This window comes from Triticum dicoccoides, chromosome 1A (assembly GCF_002162155.2).
Source record: "Triticum dicoccoides isolate Atlit2015 ecotype Zavitan chromosome 1A, WEW_v2.0, whole genome shotgun sequence".
In the NCBI taxonomy this organism is placed as follows: domain Eukaryota; kingdom Viridiplantae; phylum Streptophyta; class Magnoliopsida; order Poales; family Poaceae; genus Triticum; species Triticum dicoccoides.
The window spans coordinates 66438929-66449522 of NC_041380.1; the positions used below are offsets into that span (position 1 = coordinate 66438929).

Here is a 10594-nt window from a genome sequence, read left to right on the forward strand (position 1 = left end):
CATGGCAATATGAAAGTAATACTAGCAACTAGCAGGGCATGATAACCAGGTGCATAACAACATAGCAAACAAGTAAGCACAATCCCAGGAGCATTTCCGAAACAACGATAACCATATTTTAAACAAGCAATCATTTAATAAATATTCAAGTTGAAAACCATGGCTACTGCATGACTATCATGCAAGTGGGTATTGTGGCTTGCCTGGGGGTGAAGAAGGCACCGGTAAGAAGTGCGGTGAAGCCACGGAAAGATTTGCCGGAAACAGTTCTCTCTCTGAGGGGCTGTTTACGTGCAAGGGCAAAAAGGTCATTTTCACAGTGTCACACCATAGTGAAAATGAAACCAACAGAACAGGCTTGACGAAACGAAGAAGTGGGCTTTGGAATCACCTCATTTGGAGTTGTTGTTAAAAAGATATGATAGTTTGAACTCCAGAGACCAAACTGTGAAAATTTCATCACCAACGGGTCCCTGAGTGGATAAAACAGAAACAGATTTGAGAAAATACGCTTCCTGACTCAGAAAACGTACTCCAGGCCGAAGTAGATACTGAATGCGCTTTCAGACAGAAGGAAACATACTCTGGGAAATACGTTTCGACTTAACCATGTGGACAGTGGTGGGGCCGGGCGTGGGTCGTTGACGTGCGGGTCCCACGGGCTGTGGGGCCCGTCACTTATCCAGTTGGATCGGACGGGTCAACGCCCGAGTGCTGCCAAGTGGGGTCGGGGAAAGGGAGCGGTGCCCGCCTGGCCTTCGTCTTCTTCCTCCTCCCTGCCCCCGATCGGGAACAGAGGAAACCAGGGGAGGGCGCGGCGCCGGCGGGGGGCTGGCCAGCTCCGGCCGTCTCAGGACAGGGGGAGGCCACTGGCGGGAGCGGCTCGGCTGGCCGCATCGATCCAGAGGGAAGGGGCACGCCGGGGAGGACAGGGGAATCAGTGACGGGAGGAGGCAGGAGGAGGACAGAGAGGTGGGCGGTGGTGATGCTCGGTGCTACGGCCAACTCCGGTGAGGGGCAAGCGATTGGGCCGGCTCGAAGGAGCACAGGGAAGACAATGGTGGTGGTGGGAGGGGAAGACGAGCTTCGGCTCGAGCCAATTTAGCCGGATGGGAGCGACGACCATGGCGGCCAACAGAGGCGAAGAGGAGCGCTGGAGTCGAACGGATGGGTCGGGGAGGTTTCTGGGAGTGAGGTGAGGAAGCTGGTGAGCTCGGAGTGCTCGGGGAGGGGCTTAAGTAGCCGCGGGGCGAAGAGGCCGAGATGGCGTCGCCGTGGACACGCGGCCGACGCCGCGGATGCGTGTGCTCACGCATGGGCTCAGGGAAGGCGATGAGCTATTGATGCAGGGATCACGGAGACGAGGGCGAGCTCGAGGACAAGAGGAGGAGACGAACGCCATTAAAGCCTCGGTCGGCTACAGCTTCCAAGTGGGCACGCGGCGACGAGCGCTGACGGAGGGGCTGACGGAGGGGGAGAGGGCTCCAGGAGGACGGCGATGATGCGGGCCAGCTATGAGAAATGATCACGCGCGCGAAGGCGACGAGAGAAGGAGAGGGTCCAACACAAACAACCACTGGTCACGCGCACTACACACAGAGCACATGCACAGGCACGCCATTGTCGTGGTCACGTGTGCACTGGCATGTAGTGGGGAGAGGGGCTGGAACTTGTTGTCTAGCTGATAGTTCATCCAGGGTAGGTTGCAACTACGGTGGTAGTTGTGTTAAAAGTGACATGGTTAAAAGGGAATCAAGCTATGAAGTTTATTGCAGTAAATTTGATCGTGTACTGCTACTCATTAGGGAGGTGATTGGGTCAACTGGAGTTATCTGGTAAGTTCAGGGTAAGAAGGACTTTCACCCTGGTAACTTGGAGAGGATTTGGATCAAGATTTAACGGAGTTGCTTTGCAACTGCCAAAGATGGTCCAGAATCAAGATCATGATGATGCTCTCAAATGGAGAAGCCACTTGAGCTGAACTTTGCCAAGGCAGGCTTATTTGGTCCTATGAAGATGCTCAAAAGGTTTCATACCAATTGGATAAACCAAAATGGTACTTCCTTCACAACCATTTCCACTGACCAGAAATTTGCAAAAATTCTATAGGACAAATGGCTTGATGAAACATGCCCAAAATGGGTGTAGGTAGGTTATATGGATAATAGAAGGCCTAGAAAAATTGGAAGCCATAATGGAGCAAGATACAATATACTTGCTTCACAAACTGAAATTTTGGACAGAATCAAAGAATTGATGGTGAGCTCACATGGAGGCATGACATGATCTCTACTTTGCTGGAGAGTGATTATTTGATGATATGAGGGATCATGCAAAATGGAAGCTCATTTGGATATTCCTAGCTTGTACTTCCTTCACAACCAGTTCCCTCAGACATGAACTTTGGAAAATCATAATTAAATAATTACTAGGCGAATGAGGTTGCACTTTGGCATGTGGCAATGATATGGACAGGAAAAGGTGTCCAATGAGTTTGAGGTCAATTGGGAAAAGATAAATGGCACTTGCTTCACATTCTGCCATTTTGGGTAGAATAGAAAATGAATTATTTCAGCATGATGGGTAACATGGAAAATGAAATATTTTGCCATATTTGAGAAAGATGGGACCCAAAGAATTTATGAGAATTACTTGGGAATTTTAGGAGTGATGAAAATAAAGGTTGCTTCACAGCCTAGGGAAAATTGGGTTATTCCATTAATAAAAAAGGAATATTCCCAATAAAAAAAGAATATTGGGATTTGGGCTAAGATGAAAATGACAGGGTCTAGGGAAGGAGTTGGGTATGACAAGCCACTCTGAAAGCAAAGAAGAGGGCATCTTCTTCAATTTCCAGACAACAAAGCCACGGAAAAAGAAAACTCAGGCAAAAACCTCAGAAAAACAAAAGAAAAAGAAAGGGCCAAAAATCAGGTTGTCACATTCGTTACAACGAGGTCCGGATGCAAAACCACCCAGGTTTATACTACTATCCTTCTTTGTACGACAATGATCGCGTCCGTTTCCCTACCATTGATCCGGAGCCTGATAGTGTTGCTAGCCATCTTGCTCATTATATCACTTCTAGCTATCTTATGATCCACGAGCTGGCCCGAGAGCTGACTCGTGCTCGTACTGCTTTAGCCGATGCTTTAGTCACTACTAGGTCTGCCACTACTCCCTCCTCTCTAGGATTTACTCCTTATATTCTAGCCAGTTCTAGTTCCCCTGTTTCACCGGTTACTCCCCCGAGTAGCTCGGGCGCCTCGACGGTGAACTCTCTCAGTGCCCGTGCTGAGTGGGTTACACTTCTCACTAATCCTATAGCCCCAATGATTCATCCTCCATCTGCCCCAAAGGGAGAGCCCTCTAGGAAGCATCGTCGTGTTACCTTTAACCCGGAGGTTTCCGTTAACCTTGTTAGTTCAGGATCCGAGTCCGCTTCATGAGAGGACATCGTAGCACCAGCAGAGCAGTCGAGCCTCTGAGTATCCGCAGTTGTTGGGATGATGTCTGGATGTAGTAGTATGAGTCATGATGTTTCGTTGTATGTATGAGAGTAGTTGAACCTGGCATGTTGGTTATCTTCCATGTATGAGTCTATGTATAATTATGTTGGAACTCTATTTTATTCGTCGTGTTTTCTTCGTCATTTCGGTTTTTCATGGTCTTTCGTTGCTGGCTTTTCCCCAATTTATTTTGAATGTTTCTCATCTTGGTTGCGATGTATTGGGAAAAATCATAATAGGATGATGTGGGGAGGCAGCAGTAGCAACGTTTGTGAGGGAACCCCTGTTCGTCGTTCCGCACGACGGGCAGGACACTCTCCCGAGCCGTACGTTCCGCCACGGCCAAATCCGCCCTCCGTCGAGCAAATTCTGCGAATGTTTGAGGAAAGATGGAATAATGATCTGATTGAAATATTAAGAAGTGTGCAAGCTATGGTTGGTCAGAATGGAAATCAATATGGTCACCACTCCAAGCTGTCAGATTTTCAGAGGACCAAACCTCCCAGTTTCAGTCAGGTTGTTTATCCCTCGGATGCAGACGATTGGTTGCGTACCATTGAGAAAAAGCTTGATATTGCTCGTACTAAAGAAAATGATAAAGTTCCATTTGCAACTCATTATCTTGAAGGCGCTGCTGCCATATGGTGGGAAAATGCAAAATCCATGTGGCCTGCTGATGAAGAAATCACCTGGTCAAAATTCAAGGAGCAGTTCCAGAAATATCATATCCCTACTGTAATTATGAAGACTAAGCAGCGAGAATTTCTTGCACTCATCCAAGGAAATTAGTCTGTGGCTGAATATTTCCAAAAATTCAATCATCTGGCCCGTTACTCCCTTTATTATGTGGCCACCGAAGAAAGAAAGATTGACAGATTTCTTGGTGGATTAAATCCGCAACTCTGGTGTACTCTCAGTATGTTTGATTTTCCAGATTTCCAAACTCTGGTGAACAAGGATTTCATTGCTGAAAGGGAGCACAAGCTTGTATCAGATAATAAGCCTGCTAACAACGACCACAAGCACAAGTTTTAGCCAAAGAAGGATGGACAACCAGTGCAAAAGGCTCGTACCAGGCAGCAAACTCAGGTGGAATACAAGCCCAATTGGCAACAGAATGTTAACAAGACCACCACTCAAGTCAAGAATGTCGTGACCAACCCAGTGCACGAGGAGCGTTAGTGCAACAATTCTTGCTTCAGTTGTTGGAAAAACGGACATTATGCCAGACAATGCCCCAAGAGCAGCAAGGCGAATGCACTTTTTAGGTCACAAGTCAATTATATTGAGCATGTCCGACCCCGCAAAACCTCACTGGGTACATTCATCACCTCTCCGCTGATGAAGCCCAAGAGAACCCCGAAGTCGTCATTGGTATGTTTTTTGTTAATAACATACCTTCAGTAATTTTATTTGACTCTAGGCTTCCCACTCTTTTATTTCTCGGAGTTTTATTGCCCAAAACAAATTTCCTTGTTCGCTTTTGGGCAAGAATATGCTGGTACAAACCCCAGGATCATTAATCAGGAGCAATCTGGTCTGCCGAAATCTGGAAATCGATATCAACGGAGTCTTTTTTCCAACTTCTTTGATAATCATTGAGTCTGATAAGTTGGATGTTATATTGGGTATGAATTGGTTGACCCAATATCAAGTCTGCATAAACTGCGCGACCCGCGAAGTCACTTTGACCAGTCAGAATGGGCAGACTACAAAATTCTATGCTCGCAGAAGCATACTGATACGTCTCCAACGTATCTATAATTTTTGATTGCTCCATGCTACATTATCTACTGTTTTGGACTATATTTGGGCATTATTTTCCACTTTTATATTATTTTTGGGACTAACCTATTAACCGGAGGCCCAACCCAGAATTGCTGTTTTTTGCCTATATCATTTTTTCGAAGAAACGGAATATCAAACGCAGTCCAAACGGAATAAAATCTTCGGGAACGTGATTTTCTCACCGAATGTGATCCAGGAGACTTGGACCCTGCTCCAAGGAACAAAAGAGGCGGTCACGAGGGTGGGGGGCGCCCCCCTAGAGCGCGCCCCCTGCCTCGTGGGTCCCTTGTTGCTCCTCCGGTGTACTTCTTCCTCCTATATATACACACAAACGATCAGAACAGGAGCCAAAAAACCTAATTCCACCGCTGCAACTTTCTGTATCCACGAGATCCCATCTTGGGGCCTGTTCCGGAGATCCGCCGGAAGAGGGTCGTCATCACGGAGGGCTTCTACATCATCCCAGCCCCTCCGATGAAGTGTGAGTAGTTTACCTCAGACCTTCGGTTCCATAGTTGGTAGCTAGATGGCTTATTCTCCCTCTTTGATTCTCAATACAAAGTTCTCCCCCTCTCTTGTGGAGATCTATTTGAGGTAATCTTCTTTTTGCGGTGTGTTTGTTGAGACCGATGAATTGTGGGTTTATGATCAAGTCTATCTATGAATAATATTTGAATCTTCTCTGAATTCTTTTATGTATGATTGGTTATCTTTGCAAGTCTCTTCGAATTATCTGTTTGGTTTGGCCAACTAGATTGGTAGTTCTTGCCATGGGAGAAGTGCTTAGCTTTGGGTTCGATCTTGCGGTGTCCTTACCTAGTGACAGAAGGGGTAGCAAGGCACATATTGTATCATTGCCATCGAGGATAACAAGATGGGGTTTATTTCATATTGGATGAATTTATCTCTCTACATCATGTCATCTTTCTTAAGGCGTCACTCTGTTTTTAACTTAATACTCTAGATGCATGCTGGATAGCGGTCGATGAGTGGAGTAATAGTAGTAGATGCAGAATCGTTTCGATCTACTTGTCATGGATGTGACGCCTATATACATGATCATGCCTAGATATTCTCATAACTATGCTCAATTCTGTCAATTGCTCAACAGTAATTTGTTCACCCACCGTAGAATACTTATGCTCTTGAGAGAAGCCACTAGTGAAACCTATGGCCCCGGGTCTATTCTCATCATATCAATCTCTATCACTTTAATCTTGCTTTGCTTTTTTACTTTGCTTTTACTTTTTACTTTGCATCTTCATACCAAAAATACCAAAAATATTATATCTATCAGATCTCACTCCTGTAAGTGACCATGAAGGGATTGACAACCCCTAATAACGTTGGTTGCGAGTAGCTATCACTTTGTGCAGGTACGAGGGACTTGAGCGTGGCCTCCTACTGGATTGATACCTTGGTTCTCAAAAACTGAGGGAAATACTTACGCTACTCTGCTGCATCATCCCTTCCTCTTCGGGGAAAACCAACGCAAGCTCAAGACATAGCACATACCCAAGAAAGAAATGGCTTTCACCGCTGTGGCTGAATTGGAATTTATTCCTGTGGTCAGTGAGTTTCCTGATGTATTTCCCGAAGAACCGCCAGGCATGCCACCCGACCGCGAGCTTGAGTTTGCAATAGATCTTGTGCCCGGAACTGCACCGTTATATAAGAAGTATTACCGGATGCCCTCATCAGAATTAGTGGAGCTAAAGAAACAGCTTGATGAAATGCTCCAGAAAGGATATATCCGTCCCAGCTCTTCACCATGGAGATCACCTACTATTTTCGTGGACAAAAAGGATGGCAGCCTCCGCATGTGTGTGGATTACCGTCAGCTGAATGATGTCACCATCAAATATAAATATCCACTTCCAAGGATTGATGATCTATTCGATCAGCTTAGTGGGGCCAAAGTATTCTCCAAGATTGATCTAAGGACAGTGTATCATCAACTCAAGATTAAAAAGGAAGATATTCCTAAGACCGCATTCACTACTCAGTATGGTCTTTATGAATATACAGTTCTGTCCTTTGGTCTCACCAATGCCCCTGCCTTCTTCATGCATATGATGAACAAAGTATTCATGGACTTCCTCGATAAATTCGTGGTAGTCTTCATTGATGACACACTCATTTACTCCAGGAGTGAAGAAGATCACAAGGATCACCTCTGAGAAGTGCTACAACGACTCCGCGACCATCAGCTATACGCCAAATTCAGTAAGTGTGAGTTTTGGCTCAAGCAAGTTGGATTTCTTGGACATGTTCTATCTGACGAAGGTATAGCCGTGGACCCAAGCAAAGTAAAGGATGTGCTCGATTGGTTGCCACCCACAACCGTATCACAGATCTGGAGTTTTCTTGGATTAGCTGGATATTATCGTTGTTTCATTGAAGGGTTTTCCAAGATTGCTAAGCCCATGAAGGAGCCGCTCAAAAAGGATAATAAGTTTGAATGCACCAAGGACTGTGAGAAAAGTTTTAATGAGCTAAAGATATGACTGACGACTGCACCTGTGTTAACTCTTCCAGATATCTACCGCAGATTTGATGTGTATTGTGACGCCTCCAGACAAGGACTTGGATGCGTACTTATGCAAGACGGCAAGGTAGTAGCATATGCATCGCGACAGCTACGACCCCACGAAGGAAGTTATCCTGCTCATGATTTGGAATTGGCCGCGGTGGTTCATGCTCTAAAAATTTGGAGACACTATCTCATCGGGAAGAGGTGCCAAATTTTTACCGATCGCAAAAGCCTCAAGTATATATTTACTCAGCCAGATTTAAATCTCCGTCAACGAGGTGGCTTGAGTTGGTCAAGGATTATGATCTTGGAATAAACTACCACCCGGGTACGGCCAACGTGGTCGCCGATGCGCTCAGTCGAAAGCCTGTCAGCCTAAATGTCATATTGGAATCCTTGCCTCCCTAACTTCATGAGGAGATCGCTCAGCTCAACCTGGTCATAGTTGATGCTGGTCTCGCTAATATTTTGGAAGTTGCCCCCACACTTGAGGAAGAAATCCACAAGGCCCAGCCAGCTGACATCGATCTATAGAAACGTGTCAAGAGTACGATGGCAGGACAGACTCCAGACTTCTCGAAGGGTAAATTCGGTACTCTCCATTTCCGTGGAAGGATTTGTATACCCAATCAGTTGGACTTAAAGAAGAAAATCATGTTGGAAGCACACAAATCCTCATATTATATTCTCCCTGGAGGTACAAAAATGTATGAAGACCTCCGACAAATATTTTGGTGGGATGGTATGAAGAAAGATATTGCCTATTTTGTGGCATGTTCCGACATATGCAACAAGGTAAAGGCAGAGCATCAGAATCCAACCGGACTTCTCCAACCACCGGCAGTCTCACAATGGAAATGGGATGATGTCTGCATGGATTTCATAACAGGACTACCTAAGACTCAGCAAGGAAATGGTGCAATATGGGTCATAGTGGAAACCTTAACCAAGGTTGCTCACTTTGTCCTGATGAGAACCACATATCAAGCAGACCAACTCGCACAGCTATATGTATCCAGGATAGTCAGCCTGCATGGAGTACCCCGAACCATCACTTCTGACCGAGGTTCACTTTTTACCTCCGCTTTTTGGTCACGTCTCCATCAAGTCTTGGGGACAGCACTGAAATACAGTACCGCTTATCATCCTCAGACTGATGGACAGACAGAGCAGATAAACCAAATACTCGAAGATATGTTGCGAGATCGTGTTTTGGCCCAAGGGCCTAAATGGGAAGAATGCTTGCCGTATGCCATGTTTTCTTATAACAACAGTTTCCAGACCAGTCTAAAAATATCACAGTATGAAGCTTTGTATGGCCGTAAGTGCCACACTCCTTTAAATTGGTCTCAAACTTGAGATAGTCGTATCTTCGGAACATATCTCATGATGGAGGCTGAGAAACAAGTTAAGGAGATCAGAGACAGATTGCAATTGGCCAAATCTCGACAGAAGAGTTATTATGATGCAAAGCACCGACAAATCAGTTTTGAACCCGGAGAACATGTATACCTCCGAGTCACTCCTATCACTACAAAAAAATACACTTCCATGATGATACGTGTTTGTCATAGTAGGTCGCGTTTTTTGTCATGCATGTACATCCATGACGATTTTATGATAGAATCAAGATAGCCATACATGTGTTGTCATAGAAGTGTTCCATAACATTACCAAAATTATCATCACGAAAGTGTCCACTTCCATGGCAAGAAATCGCGCATCATAGAAGTGCTTTCGTCAAGGGTGACCGACACGTGGCATCCACCGTAACGGAACACCGTTAAGCTATCGGTTCCAGTTTTGGATCTGATAACCCGTTAACAGCCCGGACCAATGGGGATTTTCCACGTGTAAAATCAACATTGGCCGCAGGAAACACGTGGGACAGATATCATCCACTCATTGGACACAAGGCGACTATGATAGGTCGACACGTGGCACGGCCCAACAGTGGCCCATTCCGGTGAAAAAGGCCTGCCCAGTAAAAATTAGCAGGCCGGCCCATATAAGGCCTACTTGTGTCAGGTCCATTTATGCCCACGACCCATACGCGATGTGCCAATTCGGCCCGTCAATGGCCCGTTAAAGATTTGACACCATTGCAGCCCATAGTCAGTTCAAGCCCGTTAACAGCCCGCTATATATTTGGGCTCAATATCGTCCCGATGAGATTTCGGCCTGTTAACGGCCCATTTAATGGATGGGCCAATTTTCAGGATGTACATCTTTCGGCCTTTTAGCGACCCATTTAAATTTTGGGCTAATTTCCGGACGGGTGTGTCTTTCAGCCTGTTGACGGCCCATAAATCTGATGGGCCATTTGTAGATCGGACCTGAGTTTCAGCCTTTTAGTGGCCCATTTAAGTGTTGGGCCAATTTCTGGCCCGGTGTCACTTTCAGCCTGTTGACGGCCCATAAATCATTTGGGCCATTTGTAGTCGGACCTGAGTTTTGGCCTTTTAGCGACCCATTTAAGTGTTGGGCCAATTCCCGGCCCTGTGTGCCTTTCGGCCTGTTAATGGACCATAAATGAGTTGGGCCATTTGTAGTCGGACCTTAGTTTTGGCCGTTTAATGGCCCATGCCCTTCATGGTCCAATACCAGCCCGGTTTCTCTTTCGGCCTGCTAAAGGCCCACAACACAGTTGGGTCGTTTACAATACGACATGACTTTCGGCCTCTTAGCGGCCCATGCTCTTCATGGTCTAGTACAAGCCCGCTGTCTCTTTCGACCTACTAAAGGCCAAAGTATAGTTCGGCCA

General features: G+C 46.0%; 1 long non-coding RNA gene across 1 annotated transcript; it reads right to left on the reverse strand.

The window, feature by feature from the left end:
- Positions 1-234: 234 nt before the first annotated feature.
- On the reverse strand, positions 235-1507 carry LOC119364847. Its single transcript, XR_005175217.1, has 3 exons — positions 584-1507; positions 392-473; positions 235-283 (listed from the first exon to the last, which is right to left on the reverse strand). It is a non-coding gene; the product is annotated as an uncharacterized LOC119364847 (long non-coding RNA).
- Positions 1508-10594: the final 9087 nt, after the last annotated feature.